General features: G+C 44.2%; 1 long non-coding RNA gene across 1 annotated transcript; it reads right to left on the minus strand.

Annotated features, from left to right (window-relative positions):
* Nucleotides 1-6,177: 6,177 nt before the first annotated feature.
* On the minus strand, nt 6,178-7,101 carry LOC137853613 (uncharacterized). Its single transcript, XR_011094594.1, has 2 exons — nt 7,026-7,101; nt 6,178-6,230 (listed from the first exon to the last, which is right to left on the minus strand). It is a non-coding gene; the product is annotated as an uncharacterized lncRNA (long non-coding RNA).
* Nucleotides 7,102-7,104: the final 3 nt, after the last annotated feature.

The raw sequence follows: 7,104 nt of genomic DNA on the forward strand, positions 1-7,104 counted from the left end.
CAGTCCGGCTGGGCGGCGATGCCACCTGCCGGCAGGCTCCGAGCAGAGCCTAACGGGGAACCGGGCAGCAGCTTCCCTGCGTGCCCCCCTTCCCGCAGAGCAGGGCACACAAATGAAGGGCAGAACAGAACAGAACGCACGCACAGTGCCCAAATGAGAGCCAAACTCCCGGACTTACGAGCTGAGGAGGAATTTTGGAAACCTGTTTCCAAATCAGCACAGCAAAGCCCGGGAGGCCCCATGTCTGCCAGCTCCATGAGGCAGAGCTCCATCCTGCGGTCAGGGCCCTGCCTGCACCTCGCCAGGTTCAGCCAGCCTTCGGGGTGACCGCGGGACGAGTTACCTCAGCCTCTCTGACCTTTGGTTTTCTCCTGCACATAGGGCTCGCCCCGTTTTTCCCACTGCAGAGGGAGATGTTTCAGGATGACCGGGAAACTCGAACGTTCCTGCAGCAGGAATTTTTCATCCACACACACGCCACCAGCGCAGCTTGCCCGAGTTGAACCATTCCCAGCACCAAAGAGGTGCAACTGCAGGCCCTACCCTGTGCTGCAGGATGCTGCACCCTGGCTCAATGGAGGCAAGCGCTTTCAAGACAAACTGGCATTTATCAGCACTTTGCCATTTTCACCTCTTAATGCATTTGCACAGGCAAAGGAGTCACGGTGAGGCAAATCACAAAGTCAACACGAGTAACAAGGGACTGCATTGCCCATGAGAACCAGCCGAATCACTTAGTTACTTGCATCAAGCATCCTTTCATGTTTGGGTTTTTGCCTGTTTTCCCTAAGAAGAGAAACATGAAACTGAGCTCTCCCCTCTCCTGATAACTGTTGAGTCTAGTTCCAACCGAAAGCCCCAGTTCTCTTTAGGAATACCAGGGTCCTTTCCTGTTTCCTCCCCTTTGCTCACTACACCCAGGAGCTCCAAATGAGCCCCCACCACAGGACAGACGAGAGCCACCCGGGCAGCACACCCCTGTGCCTGCAGCACACAACCAGGAGGCTTAAAAGCAAGGGGCACAAGACCCAAGGCACCAAGCCTCACCAGTGGTGCTGCTCATGGCACAGCTTCTTGTAAATGGGATAGAATACCTGAACAGGACAGAGCCAAGGAGGAAGGGCACGGCAGCAGCACTTCAGAGAAGCGATCTCCCCCCACCCTGTCCCCAGCAGTGACTCAGTTTGTGGAATTTCTGGTAAAAATAAATAAATCAGTCAAGGTCTGCATGACTCCCAGAATGGAAAATGGTGCAGGGACACGGAGAGTGAGAAGACTGTCACACACATAAAATGTAGGCTTCACAGCTGAAAGACTTCTATTATTTAAAATTTTAGCTATAATCTCACCTTGTCCAGCCCGGTAAGCCTCAGTACCCCCCTCCTTACCACCCTGCCTCCCCTCCACGACTTCTGACAGCCGCAGCCTCCCTCCAGCCCCATCTCATTCCTGTCCCACTGTTCCAGCCCTCCCCACGACGAGCACTGCTCTGAGGCCCGCTGGCAGGGCTGTGTGCCTGCCGTTTGCGCATCAGGTCAGCATCCTATGCTGCTGCGCAGCTCCCTCACGCAGATTTCTGTATCTGTACCTCACCAGATTCCTCTGCAGCTGTTTCCTTGCTGCCGTAACCTTCACAGCTGGCTCAGCTGCCACAGCGGGAATCTCAAGTGCTACTAAGAAGTTACACGAAAAGCAGATTATTTCAAATAAGTCCCAGGCCTCCAGTCAGTGCAGTTCTTTACCAAGTGAGATCTCAGCATTTCCTCTTTCTCACTATCTTCCAAATCTCTACATTCTTTTCTCCTAAATTCTCAGAAAACAGAACTGTCTTTACATATAATACAACCTATGGAATGACGAGGATGTTAAGAGTATTTTTTGGAATTAACCTCATTAGGAGAGGTCAGGAGATAAGAGCTGCTTATCTTGGTATGATGCTTTGGCATCTCTAGAAAATAGTAAAGTAGCATAAATCAAAGCACAGTCCCCATGAAGCTAAGGTGGAGTTGGATTCTTTTGTTTTTCCCTACAGACATTTCAGAACATTGCTTCCAAAAATATTTCCATCACTAGGTTGAAAGTCAAGGAAACTCCAGTTCTTACCTATGCATTTTCATGTTTTATTTTCAGAAGGATAAAAGGACTCGCTCTGCTGATTCAGGGCTTTAGTCTCTACAGAGTTACCTCTCTGAAACAACTGCTAAATGTTCCACAACAAAAAAACCTACGGGAAAGACAAGATTCCAGCATCTGCAGAAGGTTTCACTACTCAAATTAAAAAGTTAAAACTTGAGCAATGGCACAAATCTTCAGATTTCCTCAGAACACCACGCTAGACACAGGCTCAGTGAGCTTTCTACTTGTTTCCTTTGTAGCGAGCTCCCCTCACTCTGACCACCGCACGCCCCATACTTGTGTCAAACCCCCCAGCCCCGACTCCTTTTTCTAAGCACACCCGAACCGCGGCTCCTGAGGAATGTAGGCTACACAGGCGATTCCCGTGGAGTTCCCACAGGCGGGTTATGTGCACGGGGCCTGCTGCCAGGGCTCTGGACGGAAGTGAGCACTGAGACTACCGAGACTAACACAAATGTGCACTCAGCTTATGGATTGTGCTCCTGCTGCACACCCAGACCTGGCTCACTCTCACCACGAGCAGCAGCACACCTGGACGGTCACCGTCACTGCCTCGGCACTGTTCCTGCAGCTCTTTCTCTGTCCCTTAAGCACAGGCATGTGGTGTGTGTTAGGCGGCTCTTCACACAGAGGAAGATTTGATACCGGATCAGAAAGGCAGGCGAGATCTCCAGGCTGTTTAGCTCTAGAACTGCAACTCTAGATACGGGAATACACTACCTACTGGGAGCGCGTGCTGCCTTTGAACAGCTGATCTGGATAAACGGAACCAAAAACCTTTCCTGCTTCGATTTTGGGGTAAAAATTATTCAGCTACCATTACTGCTCCAGAATATTTTACTGTTGACTCTTTCTAGTGACAAAGAGTAATAAAACTGTCCATATCTCACACTGAAAGAATATATTAATGAATGAGCTGTCAAAAAATCATTTATGTAAAAGGATGTTCTATTTACAAAGGTCAACCTGCTCTTCAGGACAAGTAAAACCACTACTGGAAAAAATATACATATAGAAATGTCTGATCTTTCAAATAGACATTTACAAATACTCTGCTTTGTTTAAGCGACTAGAAACATTAAGACATTTGAAATTAAAAGTGTGTTCTGCATGCAGTTATGATAGAAATTACATTATTGGATCTCAGCGTGCCACTTCTCATCATCGTCAGTGACACGCTCTTAGGCTCTTCTAAACCACCACAGCCTGGCTATTACCTTAGGATCTCAAAAGGAGGACACGGCTCTTCAGTAAGAGGTTACCAGTCACTCTTCGTGTTGCTGTTAAAAAAGGACATCCTGATTGTCTGCACAGCAGGAGAGTCTGTCTGGTCTTGTCGAGCTCGGCGTCCTTTTCCCTGAGTTTCCCGCTAGTGTTTTGCTAGGCATGACGATCGCTGGCTTGGCGTATGTACAAGTCCTCGGGCCGCACTCTTCCCCTTACAAGGCAGAGTTCAGAAATTCAAGCAGCTCTGCGCGGTTCCGATCTCTCTGCAGGGCAGAAAAGCAGAGGCAGCAGATCAACAGCCCTGTACTCAGCAGGCCAAGGCTGCACAACCCTGTTTTCTGCAGGGCCTTCACACGCTGGCACCCTGCACAGCAAATGCTACAACATCCAAACACCAGGGTTTTACCATCTCCCAGATCGCTGTGAGTGCCTGGAGGAAGCGCAAGGCAATGGGTAACTCAGGAGAGAGACTTGAGGAGCCAAGCTGTCACCGCTGCTATCTCATGATGTATTTTCTAGAGTGGCTCCCTGTGGAGGCTCCACTGGGTTGCCATCACATAGCCCACAGCCCGCTCAGGAGGGAACTCGCAAGCAGAACAGATGCAATTTCTGCTGTCTGAAGCAACTTTCGCTGCACACACAGCAAGCCTTGTGTTCTGGGAAGTATCGTTTTCTCTGTGCATAAGCAGCAGCTTATAGCACAACAGAAAAGGAACCAGGAACTTCACTTCTTGCTTTACGTGAGAGACAGCCTAAACTGAACACTTAGTTTCCAGTGTTTTTAAAATCACAGTTTATGAAACATTCATTGATTCTAAAAATACTGTGAATAACGGGTATTGTTCAATTCTGCATGTTCATGACTAGGGCCACTAAATAAAAAAAGACCAGTGCCAAATATTTGACAGCAAACACCGAAGCAAGCAGGTTACTGGGAGAAGGCTAGTAAGCATTCAGCATAATTCAAGGTAAACCTTACTGCCACAAAAAGGAGATAATGTACTTTTGATCAAATCCAACTTGGAACGCTCAGGCCTGCCTTGGTAACTATAGAATAAACAGTTATGGCTAAGTCAGAACCCACCAAATGGGACACCTCAGCAAAGTATCACTTTTTAAACTTTTTAACTAAGTCAATGTATTGACTTGTATAGAAGCCCTCTGCAGATCACTCTAAGGTATGGGCATTGCTGAAAAGAGTGGCAATGTTTAAATGTTGAGTTTAAACACCCACAGCAATAGCAGCAAATACAACCAATTCATGGTATCTAGTGCCTTGGGCATCTCAGCAGAAACACCTGACTGCTCTGAGAGAATGCATGAGCACTTGGTTCGGATACTACCATCTTTTTTTCTTCCTCTCTAGATAAGGGCTATTCTCACATTCATTAAAAAGAACAGAGTAAAGCAGGAATTGCCACGCTTGATCACAGGAGACTGGAAAAAGCAGAGTATGATCAAAAACAGCAGAAGCTAAATCAACAGGGAAAGGCGCAAACAAGCTAAATCTTATGGACTAAAATTCTGAGAACCTGAATGAGCATCCTTGGGTTTATCTACTCATGCCTGAGTAGTCCAAGACCACACATTTAACAAAACTTGCCAAAAGAATGCATTTACCTTTCTCAGGTGGCATCACAGCCACATTAAATGCTACACCCAATTTATAACCTTTAAAACCTACTCCTCTACTAAAGAGTACTGTTAGAAAAATATGAAAAGAGATTATATTTTCCATTAGGGATACGCAGACTGTTTTAAGTATTACCTCTTTATCCTTCTTAGTTTTCTTTATTTTCATCTTAATTTTCTTTCCAGTTATCATGCTGTAGTTTTCATTCTTCTTTTTGTTTTTGAAGAACTAAAATGAGATCACACACGAGGAAAAAAAGCTTTATCTTGTCATGTTACAAATCTTAAAGAAAATTAGACAATAATCTTTTATACTTCCTAAATGTCTAAAAAACAGGGATACATTTCTATTTGTTTATGACAAAATCGGTGCTGTTAAAAACATTTTTCTGACATGACATTGTTTAAATGAGAGACACAATGGGAATTTTGACAAACAAGCATACCTTAGAAAGCTGGACAGGTCCTGTCTTCTCTCTCTTTTTCTTCTTTTCTTTCTTTTTTTTCATTTTATTCTCTTTTTTCCTTTTCTGTAAGTATAAGACACATACCATAGTGCTTACAGATTCGCTAGTGCAGAAAAAGGAAACCCACAGAGCCTTTTCATGCCCTGGATAGTCTAAACAGCCCCTACTGCTTACCCTCATCACTGCTGAATAGGTCCTATGTGAAGTACACAGAACATAATGCAGAGAAGTTGGCAACCCTTTGAAACAGAAACAGTACGATCCCTGATTCTCTCTCTTTTTTTTTTTAAATATACACCATCCAATAAATAAAATCACTGAGAAGGTCAGATAAAAATGAGAAGAGAAAAATTACAACACCCAGAAACTGTTATTCTCTGATTATAAACAGTTTCTTCTGACAGAAATTCTATGAAGTTATCAAGATCCCCACTTCTGCTCTTCAGAGACTACTCTAAATTCTAGGACCAGCAATGATTGTTAAAAGGCACCATAAATTATTTCTACTTTGGTAAACTGTCAAGTGTACATCAGCTTAATCAGTTCACCTGCTGTTAACACTAAAAGTGTGCTTGAAATTTACACAGCCACAGAAAAAAACAGTAAGCATTACACGATATTTAGAGTTACCAAAACACAAAGAACTAATTTCTATTTGTTACCTACTCATTACTACTTGTTTGTTAATTACTCCTTACTGTTAGCAAAACTTTACCTTTTTATTGTGCTTTTCTTTTTTCCTTTTCTTCGATTTAGACTTAGGAGAATCTGGAAAAAAAAACAACTATCTAGGGTTAGTATTCTGCAAAAAGCATTTGGTTTTGCAGATAAATGTAGATGTAGATACATAAAACATAAGAAGAAAATGCTTTAATTCAGCTGAATATATCAATACTGGTTGAAATTAATCCTGAGAAAAGCAACACATCAACTTACTGCCACTTACTGGTCTAACATGGAAACTGAAAATCACCTGAAAACATTATCACAGTACAAGGTAAATGAAAAACTTTTCCTACTTGCTCAGCTCCTGTTTCAAGTGTTTCTGTAAAGCTGAAACTCACGCATTCTATAAGCTGATCCCAAATGCAAAGATTACACTACGACTGGGACATAAGGAAGTTGATTTTGAGGAACCACTTCTGACTATGGGACTGTAAACCTAGAAAGACAGTGAAACAACCCACTAGTCTTCCAACAAAGCCTCACCTCCGTGCTCAGGAAGATCACGGAACAGATCCTCCAGGAGGTTATATGAAGGAAGGCATATGAAAAATAAGTAATTTGAGACACCCAGCAGGACTTCTCCAGGACCAAATCAGATTGGCCTGACCAAGCTGGTGGCCTGTGATGATGGAGCGACTGCAGCAGTGGATAAGGGATGATGGCCTAATGTCATCTACCTGCTGAACATAGACCTAACCAATTTTATCACTTTACCCATATCTCTTCCAGCCTTGTTGTCACTTTGTGATGGTGTAGCCATATTTAAAATAAGCTTTAAATGTTTCCAGGGGTGCTGTCAAAACTGGTAAACATCAGGTGTACACAGTGGTAGCTTACCTCTGCTACTTGAAGAAGACGACCTTGACGATGAGCGTGATGAGGAAGAAGAAGAAGAGGATGCAGTACTAGAAGATGA

The sequence above is a fragment of the Anas acuta genome, chromosome 3, assembly GCF_963932015.1.
Source record: "Anas acuta chromosome 3, bAnaAcu1.1, whole genome shotgun sequence".
Lineage (NCBI taxonomy): Eukaryota > Metazoa > Chordata > Aves > Anseriformes > Anatidae > Anas > Anas acuta.